This window comes from Anopheles coluzzii, chromosome 2, assembly GCF_943734685.1.
Source record: "Anopheles coluzzii chromosome 2, AcolN3, whole genome shotgun sequence".
Taxonomy (NCBI): domain Eukaryota; kingdom Metazoa; phylum Arthropoda; class Insecta; order Diptera; family Culicidae; genus Anopheles; species Anopheles coluzzii.
The window spans coordinates 53,125,661-53,139,899 of NC_064670.1; the positions used below are offsets into that span (position 1 = coordinate 53,125,661).

General features: G+C 43.2%; 1 protein-coding gene across 1 annotated transcript in view; it reads right to left on the bottom strand.

The window, feature by feature from the left end:
- The window catches only part of LOC120948565 (uncharacterized), a 47,175-nt gene extending 33,569 nt beyond the window's left edge, over positions 1 to 13,606 (bottom strand). The window contains exons 1-2 of the mRNA XM_040365040.2: positions 13,482 to 13,606; positions 9,598 to 9,963 (exon numbers count right to left, since the gene is read on the bottom strand). The gene's annotated coding sequence lies outside the window, so the exon portion shown is untranslated. The remainder of the gene's footprint in view (positions 1 to 9,597; positions 9,964 to 13,481) is intronic.
- Positions 13,607 to 14,239: the final 633 nt, after the last annotated feature.

The following is a 14,239-nucleotide window of genomic DNA, read 5'->3' on the forward strand; positions in this document are numbered from 1 at the left end:
TCATAGTATCATCGGTTGTAGATGCTATAAACTACGCAATCAATCTAGCATCTATCTAAAAAATATCACTTGAAACTCTTTAACGCAGCCAGACCAACACGAAAAAATAATGTTTACTTTACCTTCCTCGTGCCATTCCCTGGTGAAAGTGTTTCATGCGAACTGAGGCTGTGGGAAGGAAAATGGACCCACACTTCGCAGCGCCCTGCTATTGATTACCATTTTACAGTGCTACACTTGCTACCGTAAACATGGTGAGTGTATGTGGGTAAGTCAAACGGAAAGTCTTTCAACGACACAAATGAAAAGCTACGAAATCAATCAGAGAACATGGCTTAAGAAACTCCATGCTCGCACACTAAACCAATTACGACGACAAATTGAGTAAAAGTGGTTCTTGTTCTCGTTTCACAAAGCACGAAACGGTCAGGCGAATCTCTCCCAGCGGTGGTCGGTTTCCATCAACGAAAATGTGATTGATATTTTATGAATCCCGCCCCGGGGAACTAATTTCGCTCAGCCTTTATTGCTTCCGACCCGAGGCAATCGACAAACTCTTCACCGCTCCCTACCCGTACTCGAGAATACGGTTTTCCGTCGCTTTGAAGAAAACCTTGCGAAGATAAACGAACGAACGGAAGGACGACCAAGAAATTAGAAGCAAAAGTATTCGAAGAAGCGTGAAGTATGCAATCACAGTCCATTGCAATAAATAACGTTTGAATTGACAGTTGCATTTTCGCCTGCACATACAATTTGCGGTAACGATATCTCGTGAAATGTATCAATTCTGCCAAAACCCACCACACAAGCATCAAGAATGAAACCAAATTATGATTCCTGTAAAAACTGTCCTGGGATGAGCGAAATTTGCATCGCAAAATGTATTCTTGGTTCGAAACGATATACAAGCGTTGCACAAACTGTATGTATCTTTTTGGACAGTAAAAAAAAACACAATACACACGCGCAAGACGAAAATAGAGCACATGGACGGAGCATGTAAAAGCACAGCCCAATTCTCAGTGCAACGATTCGGAAGCACTGTCCTAAATGTGTGGAAAACGGCTCAACGATGCATATGACGGGTGCAAATGCATCCGACGTTAACGAATGCCGGACAGACACAGTTTGCAGAAAAGAATAAAATAGAAAAAGCTATTTTTCTCTGCATCTAGCTACATCATGCTATTTGCATGGATATCCATAACTGATTTTTTTTTAGTGTTTGTCCCCACATGGCTAGTGTACACTATGTGGAAATATTGAATGTCAACGTAAAAAAATACGCATTTTTATTAAGCACAGGAGCTTTTTTATTGCAGAAAAATGCAACGAGTTTGTGGTTGATAAAAACACAACCGTTACATCACACGATGAATACATTTCGTGACGACAGAAGTGTATACGAATTTTGGACGTAAAACTTCACTATAATGTGTTACCGGCAGCTTAAGTAAAAGGATCTTCTCAACAGATGAATAAACATATCCGACTGTAACTGAACCCCAGGCCCATTCATGCTAACCGAATGGTACACCCGTGACCGACTCTTCTTGAAAAGCCCTTCCCATTGGTGAAGACGAGCTTTCGAAAGGTTTCCACGTCAACTTCGAATCGATCCAAGTGTTAGTCGAAGAAGTTCTTCGAGTGGCGAGGAAGACTTTCGCCAAGGTCGAGAGCCCTGCGAGGACTTTGGTTTGGTAGGCCACAGCCACAGAACTGAACAGCTGAAAGCAAAACCATCGCCACCATCATCGTCGCTACTTTTGCTAGCAATCTTATCCTTTGCTCCATGAATAATTCATACAACCGCAGCGCAGAGACGATCGTATAGAGGGAGCCAACTGGGGCCGAGAACTGGAGGAAAAACGGTTATTAGGGATCAAGGAAGGGCTCCCAAAGGCAACGACTGCTACCGGTTACGCTAATGAAGCATCCTAACCACGGCACCCTAACAGTCCGAATACTTCCTTACAGGCTCTCGGTGACGTTTCCTATGCCGCTCGTTATCACCCGAAACGAGCACAGTCGAAACCGGCACCAACGAGTGTGTCGTCCTCCCGGGGCTACGTCAAGCGGGACGATTTGATGGAGCAGAAATTCGCTGCTCTTTTCGCTGTCGATTTGTCGGCGACAGGAGCTAGCTCTCGTCGCCCTGAAACCATTTGCACTGGAGTAGATGTTATGTGTGACGAGGTGCTAGGAGAATGCCAATGTTCATCATTTCAAAATGTCCAATATTCGATAATGGGACAGTCATTGGTTTTGCATCGTCATAAGTTTATAGATGGTAGATGGTTGTGTTCCATTGTGAAGCTGCCACTAACCAGGCAATGAGCTGGAAGCTACTGAAACATTCCTAGCCGCCATCAACTGTCTTTTCATCCCAACTAATGAAGCGCGACACAATGGTAAGGCTAGCCAAATCCCAAGCTCTACGAATGAAACAGGAATTAGTTACTCATTGGAATGCAAATGCCCGGTCGGAATGGGAGCTTTTGTTCGTTCAAACCACATTGTTTCATACCCAATTCGAGTATATCGGATCCTTCGTTAATTAAAACACGTTCACCTACACCACGTCCTGTCATAACGCTTTTGGTGGTGTAAGTGCACACATCTCTACTAGGTAAGCGGATATATTGTCCATGGAAAACTAACTAAGCTGTTTCTTTTTTATCTATATGTCCATTCTAAACTCAACACGTCCATGTGCACACATTCCACATAGTATTATGTTGTACATGCAGGACGTCCACACGGGAGCATTCTTCATGCCAGCGCTGACTGACCGGTCAGCAGGAAAACGTTACACAAATGGCCCTCGACTCATTTCCTATCTATGGCCCTCGACTTATTTCCCGTTCACGGGAAGATTCTATGTGGCATTTTCCCTATGCTGTTGTATCCGTCCCACACGTGATTTATGATTTGCAACAGAGTAAATTTGAGTTACTAATACAAATAGTGATGTTAGAATGCGTTTGATTTTTATAAACTTAGTGACGAACTTAAAGTAATTAACTAACAGTATGGATTTGCATGGCGTACATTCAATATTTATATTTTCTTCTCTCACAGTTCTTGTGAAGCAAACATGAATTGTGTGAAGCACGTTTGAAGAAAATAAACCCTTGCAAGGGAATTATATCTGTTTCGATACAATCATTAATTGTAGTAACACTATCCATGTCTGGAATGCGAACTATAAGATAAAATGTCTAAATTTATCCTCTGATATGTGCCAAACAGGTCCTTCAGCCGTATTATCTCGCTGCGCTCTCATGATGATGGTTTTATCGGTCCGATCAGGCTAGAGTTCAGCAGCGTAGCGTTATCTACCATCGTTTTATGCTTCTCATCTCCTCCACACTACCAGTGCAAACACCACTACGCCAAAGTCAGTCTCTGCCTTTTACCATCCTACACCGTACCCTCACGGCACCATCGTTGGACTAGGCGCCAACTCCACTTATCAAAAAGGGTTCATACTCGAATTCGCCTGTTTCACGCATGTGTGTGAGTATTTGTGTAACATAGCTGGGGACAACTGGACGCCAAACTTGTCTCCTGTTTGATGGCGAACCAAGCAAGCGAATGAACAGATAGCAACTATATCGTGCTGCTCTGGTCTAGCCCGAGACATCGAAAATGGGTTTCCCTAGCACACAATCAGGGATCCTCTCTTGTACCAGTGGTAAACAATAAATAAATAAATGCAGAGCGCTCTTCACACGTACGAATGTGACACCGGTTTTATCGACAAGTTTTGATGAGCACTATTATTGGCAAACTTTTTTACTCGCAACAATCACCAAACAGCCGTTGTCGAACTTTACAGCGGTGGTGTGGACAGTTTTTGGAGCAATATTTAGATACCTGAACGAAGCTGAAATGTAATCCCTGCTGGATACCTTTACAATGCAATCATCCAATAGTTTCCCTTTCGAGGAACGATTCTCCCTGTTTTCTCTGCAGCTTCTCTGACATGTTCAATATCGGGAGGAACAGCTTTCGCATGCTCGCAATTTAATTGACATTCTCAGCAAAGCAGTAAGCGCTACCTTCCTGCTCATGACATTCTCCAACGATTGAATAGAGCGTGAGTTTGCAGTTTGTAATGGTGCAGGTTATGGAAAGCAATTGTATTGAATGGAAGAATGACGAGGTATTTCCGATTTTCGCCAGGTATCACTACAGCTATGAACTTTCAAGCATCATCGACAGGACGCAGCAGCTGTGATCGAAGAACGTGGAGCACGTGTACTGCATGACGAGTTCAAAATGTAATGATTCCTTGAACGTCTCCTACGTAGAAGATGCAATTTTGAACATCATCCATTTGGGGACAAACACATTCGCACTCCAATAAATTTGCTCCGCTTTTTTTTTACTTTCCACCCCTTAAGGACTAGCTTGTGCAAACGCCTTTTACCCAACCGTATGTAGCGCGTCCGTTGTGTAGTGCGTGTTTCCATGGTTATCGTGCACTTTGTGAGATGACTACAGGATGACACTGTTTGCCATGCCTGCAGACACGTTCCATTCCATTACCGACCTACCAAGGCAATGGGATAGATAAGCTTCCGGCGGCAGTCTGCCGCACTTTCTGCTCCGCTTCTCCCTTTCCGCGCGTTCCCCCCGCAAGATGATGCTATGTCGTTTTTTCCCGTCTGCCTCTGCTTTCTATAAAAATCGGCTCTTTGTATACGCAGGATTTCCGGCATCGTACGTACCATAAACCATCATCTGCTGAATTTACTACGCGAAGCTTGTTCGTTCGCCATCCTATTCCGTCGTTGTTCGCTAAACTCTCATCTTATTGCCCCAAAAATTGTGTGTGTTTTTCGCGTGAAGTACGATGTGGGAAAACACGCGAAGATAAAAAAAACCGTTGTCTTCCAATGACAAAAGAGCCCAAAATGTTGTGGAAGGTTCGGTTACGTTGCACAGCTCGAGCTCGTATAGCGTGTGCCTCGGGCCTCACATGTGCCTCCGTTTAATGCCATACGCTAGGGAAAAGCGCGGGTATAGGCGGACGGTGAAAATGCGAGAAAATTGATATCCAACGCGATCTCTACTTATCAGTGTTTATTGCGACTAAGAGCCTGGGCAAACAACATATTCACGTGCGTTGGCTTTGCGCGCTGGATGGACGAGCTTGAGCAGAGGCAGAAAATCCAACCACTGCAGCTGGTGCTGCCCACTGAAAACGAACACGAAGACCAAGACCGGAATTGATGACCTCGCGCGTAAATATGGCCGGTCCGTTAATCACCGCCAAGGATAAGAAACCCGAGCAAAAGCCAGATCCAGATACATATTGCCTGCCAAACAAATACTCTCCGTTGCTGGACTACCGGCCAAATGTAACGCAAATGTGCCACAAATAATGCTGGAATGGAAAAGTCTTCCGCTAGCATAGCAATTCCATCTGGTGCCGGCTGAGGTAAATTATTTCATTAAAATTTGTCACATTAATTTCAGTAATAAGATTACCATTCTCTCAGCCTCGAGGCATATCGCCGTAAGCGTCGCCGTTTTCTTTCCCTTTGTGACAGTATTTTTAGCACCTTTGAAGCCACTTTCGTTTGAACATTTATCAAATTAGCTCCAGATTTTGGGGGGACCTGGGCTCTGCACACTCGACAAGAGATTCCTACGGTAAAGGTAATGTAATGTGTTTGTGGAAAACCTGCTCGGCCATAGGGTGGCAGAATTTTGATGGAAATTTACCAACATTGATGCTCAAAAAGGTACCTTTAGTACGGTGAGCTGGTGAGAACGGATGGTACACTGAATGGTTCATTAGCTTGGGAAAATAGCACCAGGTAAACAGTGTCCTTTGAAAAAGAAAATGTTTCCAGCCTCGGTGTCCCACCCACACAATTTGGACCAAACTTCTGCCGTTTTTTTTTTTTGTAAAGTCCCTCATCAATATGCACACAGCCCCAAGTTTACTTTCCGACATTCTGCCCCAGTGACAGCTGTCTTTGCACGTTGTTCGTTCGGTTCTTTGACTGTGTTTTCTCTTCGGATTTGTTGCTGTTTCACAAACAAAACACTGCTTGAAATGGTTTCCGGTTCCCATTACCGTTGAACAATGTCCGACAAGCTTCTGTTGGCTGATGGTTTGCTTACAACGTGTCCTTGAGCGAAACCGTCGCGATAAAGCGCGTAAAAATAGGTGACTTACAAACTGCTGCAAAAGTCAGTTACAGGCCTTGGAGCTATTCAAAGGCCCGCCCGTAATGTTTGGCTATTTTTTCGGAATTTAAACATTGGAAAGGAAAGTAGCCCACAAGCTAGGTAATGAATGTGGAGGGAGCATTTTTGTAGATTTAATAAATTGGAACGTCCCACACAGTTTCGGCACCAACATAATTGGATCGTTTGTTGATCGCTGGTGGGGCGCTGTATAAACAAAAGATGGTTAGGTTGTGGTAGGAATACTCCATAGATTTGCAAACAATTTCACCATTGTTTAAACATTTGTTTTAAAACGAGGATCAAAAACAAATGAGCAACTGATAACCTTTTTCGGCTTGAACCGATAAATAAGCTGCTAGTTGTACTAAAATTGAAATTATCAAGCTTCTGCATTTAGTACCAAAAAAATTGGAAAGTATTGTTTGTATTACACGCTTCAAAACAATACAACACTTAAACTCAAAGAAATTAAACATCAAAACCATCTACACTACTTCAGTTGATTACAGTGTCAAAAAAAAACGATCCCTTCCCGTTAGCCATCATGTTTCCGCTTCTCCCGTATGCTTTTCTACTGGGGCAACTTCTACTAGAGCTGCGAAATGAAAACGGCCTCGCGGGACTTGTAACGTCAAAATTACTGCAGCTTTTCCGCAGAACTCGCGCCGTCCGGAGCAAAGTTGCCCCCCCGGGTGTGCGATTCTGCCGTTTCTGGCGTCGCCACCACTCTCTTGCCAGCACACACCATGATTACCCCTGAGCGGGGAGAAGGAGCTACAAAGGGCATGGAAAAAGGAAGACGGTCTAAAGTGGTCCCAGGATGCTTTGTCCGTGGCAAAAAGAAACGCAACTCGTCAGCATCTGATAACTGTGGAATGGCACAAAGAAGCGTGCAGCGCCAAGCTGGCAGAAAAGAAGAGCAGGAATTTGTTTGTTCTTGCAGCCGTCTCCTCGACATTCACGGCGGAATGGAGGCGCCCTTTTTTGTGAATGCCAATACACGGCCGTGCGGCACCAGCCACGGTATTGCCACGCAATCGAAAACGGATGGGTACGTCGGGTGGCCTGCTCGAAAAGATTGTAGCCTACAGAAGAAAAAAGCTAGCAACAAAATGACTGTATTTTTCCGCCACTGAATCGCCACAGAGAAAGCGTGGTTGTTTCTTTTATTCCACCCTGCCCAAAGTGAAAGAAACCATTCCAACCGCTCAAAACGATCTGCTATCGTGCTCATCGTTTTGCAAAGGTTAAGGTTCCTGAATTTCCAACACTCCCCGAACCTTATGAGGTGCGTATTTTACGAACCCAAGTGAAACAGGCGCTGCAGCTTGACCGGGAAGGGTAAAAGGTAAAACGCTGAACAAACAGCGACTCTAAGTGGATCAGTTGCGGATGCTACAATCAAAAAGGGGACCCTTTTTTTGGCGACAGTTTTGGCCCAGCATGACATGGAATGGAGTAATCGAATTTTTGAGAGTGCCATTCGAACTGATTTTCTGCTAACCGTGCACGGCGGCGGCACCATGCTGCTACGTGTCGGTACACCATGTCCCAAGGATAACAAAGGGATAACGTAGAGTGGCTCAGCAAATGTAAAAATTATCACGACTCTATCGAAATGGTTTGCTTTCGGTGCGTATCTCTGGGACCCAATCAATGCGGCTCGTATTAAAATCAATTCATTACATACTTCACTAGAAGAGGGAATGTTCTTAAGCTTCAAAAGAAACTATCGCTGAATCGCAGGGGATTGTTTTTTTGTGACTTGTTTTTTGGCCTGGTTACTCAGGGCTATGGAAAAAATCCTCGGAGAGATAGCAATGTCAGGGTAATGTACAATTTTTAAAGATTCTATTACGTTTAAGGGATAGCGCAATAGTTTTAATAATTACAGCAAGCTCATGGATACATTTTTAGACATTGATTGGTTTTCAATGTATCCCCTGTCACCTTGCCTTTTTTGAGGTTTTCCAGTGTATTAAGTTTAAAAAAAATGTCTCAAAATTTAACAATTTTCAAAATCTCAGATCCGGTTGCAGTCTCTGTTTTTATTTTGACATAGGCGATTTCCTACATCACCACATTTTATATGATATAAAATTGTCCTTTTACAGGGTTTCCCACGATTTATTGGTCAGTTCCAATGATTTTTGGTGCGTTCCCACGATTTTTTGCTCGTATCCCATAGATTGTTGGTTCGATCCCATAATTTATTGGTTTTTTCCGATTAAATATCAATACAATTAGACCAAACAATTCTGGGAAACGACCAAAAAATCGTGGGAACGCTTAAAAAAAATGGGAATCCACTAAAAATTGATGGGAACCAATCAATAAACCCTGTAATCTTCTTCTTCTTCATTTGACACAACGACCGTTGTCGGCCAAGGCCTGCCTCTGTACCACTTGTGGGTTTGGCTTTCGGTGACTTTTGGATTACACCCATAGCAGGATAGTCAGTCCTACGTATGACGGCACGGTCTATTTGGGGCTTGAACCCATGACGGGCATGTTATTAAGTCGTACGAGTTCACGACTGTACCACGAGACCGGCTGTTTCTTATAATATTTGATATTTAATATTGGAACTGTCATGTTTTCGTCCCTTTCAAGATAGCTTTCAGGGCATGTTCACGGACAGTTGTTGACAACCCTGTTCCTTCTTATTTTTTTATTCTATACAATTCCATTATACAGGCTTTGTTTACTTATCAGCATTCAAGAACTGGGGCATTTCTGTAGTACAGTCGTCAACTTGTTCAATCCTCGTAGATACCGTCACCCCCGTAGCAAGGACTGACTATCCGAATGTGGATGGTGGTATTAAGAAGTCTTGAAAGCCTGTATAGGCTGGCTTGACCGCGTAGATCGTTATGCCAATATAGAAGAAAAAGAACGGTATAGTTAGTCGTTTACCTTTAATAAACTAATTTGCGATTTAACTCTATGTGGTCTCACAGCTACTCACTCACAGTATATTAAGTAATTAGCTACATCACTGTACGTTTCGCGTGACTCTTAAAAAGTGATCAACAGTCACACTCATTATTATAACTCTTTCATTCTGAATTAACTCGCGTTGTAGCAATTTTGAATTTGTTATCAGCCATTTAGTTTGGTTTACTGTTATGTAGTACAGGCAATACACGTAGTAATGTCGGATTTGAGGGCAATATGGACCTGTCTTGCACATTTTCCCCGTTGCTCTGATATATTTGTACTATGGCACGACAACTCCCCAATATATTGGAAGCATACAGATAAGCATAAGAGATTTTATTATTATTTATCAAACGTTGCTCGATGCCGATTGCATCAAAAAAATCTATCTCAGACTTAGCTAAGTAGCAATAAAATCACATCAATTCAATGAAAAACACTCACCTTCTGTGGCTAGGTGCGGTCTGCTAGCTATTCCGACGAGGCAGCCCACACGCTAATCGATGTCGGGTCGTATCGATAGGATTTAACTCCTATCACTTGTGATATGGGGGAAGTGCCGTAACCGTAGTTCCGTCCGTAGGTTCCGGCTTTGCCGCCACCGTTCGTAATGCCCCGCTAATGAGCCGCTTGTCCGTTCGATTATTTTTTTTCGTTTTGTTTTATTTATTCACTTCGTTTGCGTTCCGGTACGACTTTGGCTTTCTTTTCCGATTTTATGATATTTCTTCGTGCCCTTTTTTCTGCACTTCTTCACACTTCCAATTCACAACTTTCTTATCTGCAGCACTAGTTCACACGCAACACTAACTGAATTGGGGGGAAAAAAGAACACAAATCACGTCACGATAGCTCACAAAGGGGAAAGAAAATAAACACGCTGGAAACTCTCACTTCACCGTTCAGTGCCATCAATACGAAATAATAACAAAAAAAAAACAGGACCAAACAGCGAAGCTACATACATACACTCACACACATACTCGTTGATTCCGGCACGGAATGATAAGCACTCGTTCGCGGTGAAATGAGATGGAAACGAGTTTGTTTTTATTCAAATAACTTTTGAACAGGTGATCTCCAGCAGGGTGGAATATTTTAATGGCACAACCACGCCAGTCAGGGGCAACAAAGTAACTAATACAGTATATTGTTATTGTTTTGGTTCCATTTTAACTCGGTCGGAAAATTTAAACCATCCGAAACGAACAAAGAAACCCGAACGAGTGCTGTCACGCTACCATGAAACTTACTTTTAAATCACAATCAATAATCAATCCATCGATTTTCTGGCGGCAAGTGGTCTGAAATAATGTTTTGAGTTTTTTTTTTCTAACTGAGCCCGAATTTTTCCTTTAGTCTTTGGTTCAATTTTGCTTAAGATTAAATCTACTCGCCGACCGCTTCAGCCGACGCCAGAAAACTCGCAGTACAGTGTCTCTCTGTTTTTCTTTTCTTCTTCTTCTCTTTTTCACTCTCTACTTCAACTGCCATCCATTATGCAGCATCCATCCATCATGATTGAAGCATCCTTCCCGAAGCCCTTTCTCTTTCGTTGTAAATTTTCATTTCATGTTTTCTGACGGCCTTCGCGATTGGGTTTTCCGATTTCATTATTTCTGCCATTTCAGCAAACCCCGCCATCCGCTAACACTGCCCCAACCCGACTGATCGCTTTCCGCTTCTTCCAATTTATTTATGCAGCATCGTTGCCAGTGCATCGTTTCACGGTTTTATCGAACATTTTCCGTTCATATCGTTTCATTTTTTTATTTTTTTGCTTATGATTTTGGTTTTGTTTGCGCTCTATCGTACGTTCTTTCCTTCGGCGGTTGGTGTTTTGTTTTTAAATTTTAGCTTTTCTGAAACTGATCAATATTCAATCTTCCGCGCGCATGGCCATGATGGGGGCTCCTTAACTTTGCATAACGAAATGCCGATGGCTTAGAAAGATTTGGGAGGCGGTGAAACAAAACAACCAAAAAAAACACGAAACAGCATGAAAATGGCTTCAGCCCCCTTGCTGCACCCTGCGATACCCGGCAGATGAGCACCGATAATGATGATAGCGCGGAGATGGTTCGATGATGATCAACCTTTAACGAGGCCACGCGCGATGGAGTGTATACAAGATTCGGGAGGAGAGGGGATTCGAGCTTTCAGTGTTTTCGTACGGTACCATCGATAGGACACACCGCGCCATAATGATGATTACTTCGCTGATTAAGAAAATCCCATCAAAAACCTCAACGCAACACGATTCATCTCACTGTTTCTGAGTGTTGGTACAACCGCACGGCCACACTGCATTGCCCGTCCTCTCCACCGTTTTCGAAGCAAATTAGCCAGCATGTTGGTGAGGTGTTCGCGAAGAAATTGCCGCAAATCAAGCGTAAAAGAAAGTGAAAGAGCAGCCCGTAATGTCCGCGTGTAGCAGGTCTACGCGGCAATGGCGCATCTAATGGGCATTAGTAAAAGTGTTTGTAAAGCAGGTGGAGAGGATGCGCTCGGTTATGCGAGTAGTGGAAAAGTGGCGTTTCAATGGGAAGAATACGTATCGAATGCGCTACAGTCGCTGATGCAAGATGCAAGTGAATAGCGTTTAATCAAGCCGTTTGAGTCGATGGACATTTTAATTGGACGTTATACATAATGTGAATTAATTACAGTTCCTTTGAGCTGTACCTCCCATAGCAAAAGAGTGCAATTAAGATTTTCGTAGTGGACAAAGTGCCGACCCTTTTTTTCTGCGCACTGATGATGAAAAGTCTGCAATTTTATTTTAAAATCACAAACAAATAAACGTAAAAAGGCTACATGCACCACTGTGCTTCGCTAACGACCGACTTTCGGCCGTACTCTCGCAACAAAAAAACGAAACAAATGAATTCTGCAGATGACCACAATCTGCTGCACAAGAGAGCTGCAATGCAATAAAACTGCACACGATGCGTCCCATTCAGCTAGCTTAACCATCGACCACTTTCACCATAGCACTGTACCATCCATGCTTTTGTTACTAAACCTTTCAGCACCATCATTTTGGACCAGTCTGTACAGTTGCCAGCCAGCCCGGATGGTTCCAAGCCAAGGTTCGGCCCTATGATTACGGTCGGTCGTGGTAATTCTTGGAAAAAGAACTGCTCGCAAGTGTGGCCTCTTGCTAGTCAGGATGAACGAAGGCCACACGTTTGATGAACGATCCGTTTTCTATTTCTGTCTTTTGGAGTTTGCAAATTCGCTGTGAACCATTGAACGTAGCCGCACCGGCGCACCGGTTTACCGGCAGCACGTTGCGGATGATCGAATTTCAGCCCAACGCCACTTAACGTGCCTCACACAACAAGTAGCACTTGGGTCAAACATACACTTGGGCCATACAGTGTAGACCTGTTTTGTGCCAGCAACTAACGGCCACGCGTTTCGGTTGCCCTCACAATTTTGGGTTTTGACGTTTCTGGTTAGCAAATTGTTATTTGTTTTAGTAGCGAGGAGGAAAAGCTGCCGTTCCTTAAACATATCCTTCCATGTTTCTTTTGCAGCTGTTACAAAAAGTAGCAGCGGTCATTTTCTTCTTTTCGTGACTTTTTGTTCACTCCAAATCACAAATCATTCACCGTCACCTGCGGGGAAACGGAAAACGCACGACACATGAAACAACGGTTCGAGTAGGCTAACGTTCGCGACGGTTCGCTTGTTTGATTTCTGCGGTTGCTTTCGCAACTTTCTCTCTTGTTGGAAACCTGTTTTTCGTTTCATTTCACCCCGCGGCGCCCGTTTCTCTATCACACACTCTCACACACTCACACACACACTACATTCACACACATATACACGAGAGTGCTTGGCGTGTTGCCACTGATCAAGCGTATCGCTGCGGATGACCACCCGAAATTCACCCGCCCTCTGTGGCCCTCATGCCGCACAGCGTCATTCCATCCCCAAAACCACGACACAATCAACCTCATTCCGTTGCACATGCACGCCGCATCAACGGCCACTGGGAGCAACCCAAAACGAAATGCATTCAACGCAGTACGCTTTCCACCATCTTGTACAACCCAATCGCCCCACGCCTCCCTGATCAACACAATTACACACATATACAATACGCGGCACATTCACACTTAACGCCTAGTGTCACCATGTTTTCCCAATTTCAACAACACTTATAAGGTTTATATCTGTCCTACAAACTTAAAGTTTGCATTGGCATAAACTATAACGCTAGTAACTGTCACACACTATGTCCATATTTTTACATGAGTTGTAAACTATTTTCAAGTCTCAACTTCCGCTACACCCTTCGCCTAATGTTACACACTTACGGTTAGGATTTCTTCGTAACAGCGATATACCGAAAAGCCCGGTTTCGATTTCAAACTAGCGCTCGCACGTGCGTCCGTTCGACTGCGCGGTTCAAAAGTAAATAAACGATGTTCGCTCTCTCGGTTACTTTCTTGCCCGGCGAAACACGGTGGGCGGTAGTGAGAAGCTAACCGCTCACTCTCATTACCGGATTCTCACCGTTCAATCTACAGGGTGTGTCTTGGTGTTTTGAACGCCCGTTCTAATTTGTTTTTCAATTTCACGCAATTTTTATTTCAAATTGAACCGGTTTCTATGTATTATTTTTCGCACATATCTGGAAAATCGTGTATCTTAGTGACCAATAACAAATTATCAAATTCATTCAAATCAAATTATAGCATTATCTTGTCCCTATTTTAAATGAACCGATGCATGTAAAGCCTAATCGATAATCAGGCTGTATAAATTGTTAGTTAGATAGGAAGTTTTGGTTTCGATAAAAAAAATATCAATCCCGTGTAAAGAGTTGTAATCTGTGTTACAGACATATTATAAACATTTCAAGTGGCTTCAAATGTATTATTTTTGTAAAATTTATATCGAATGTATTTTTTAATACCGATTACATTCTTCTTTTCAAAGATTTTAATCTTTTCAGTAACCTTTTCCTAAAGATACTAGGTTTAACAAAATCATGGCTGTTTAAGCACATGAGCCTGGCTCAACAACCTTTAATGGCTTAAAGCATTACTATAGAAGAAACTCAAAGACTCTT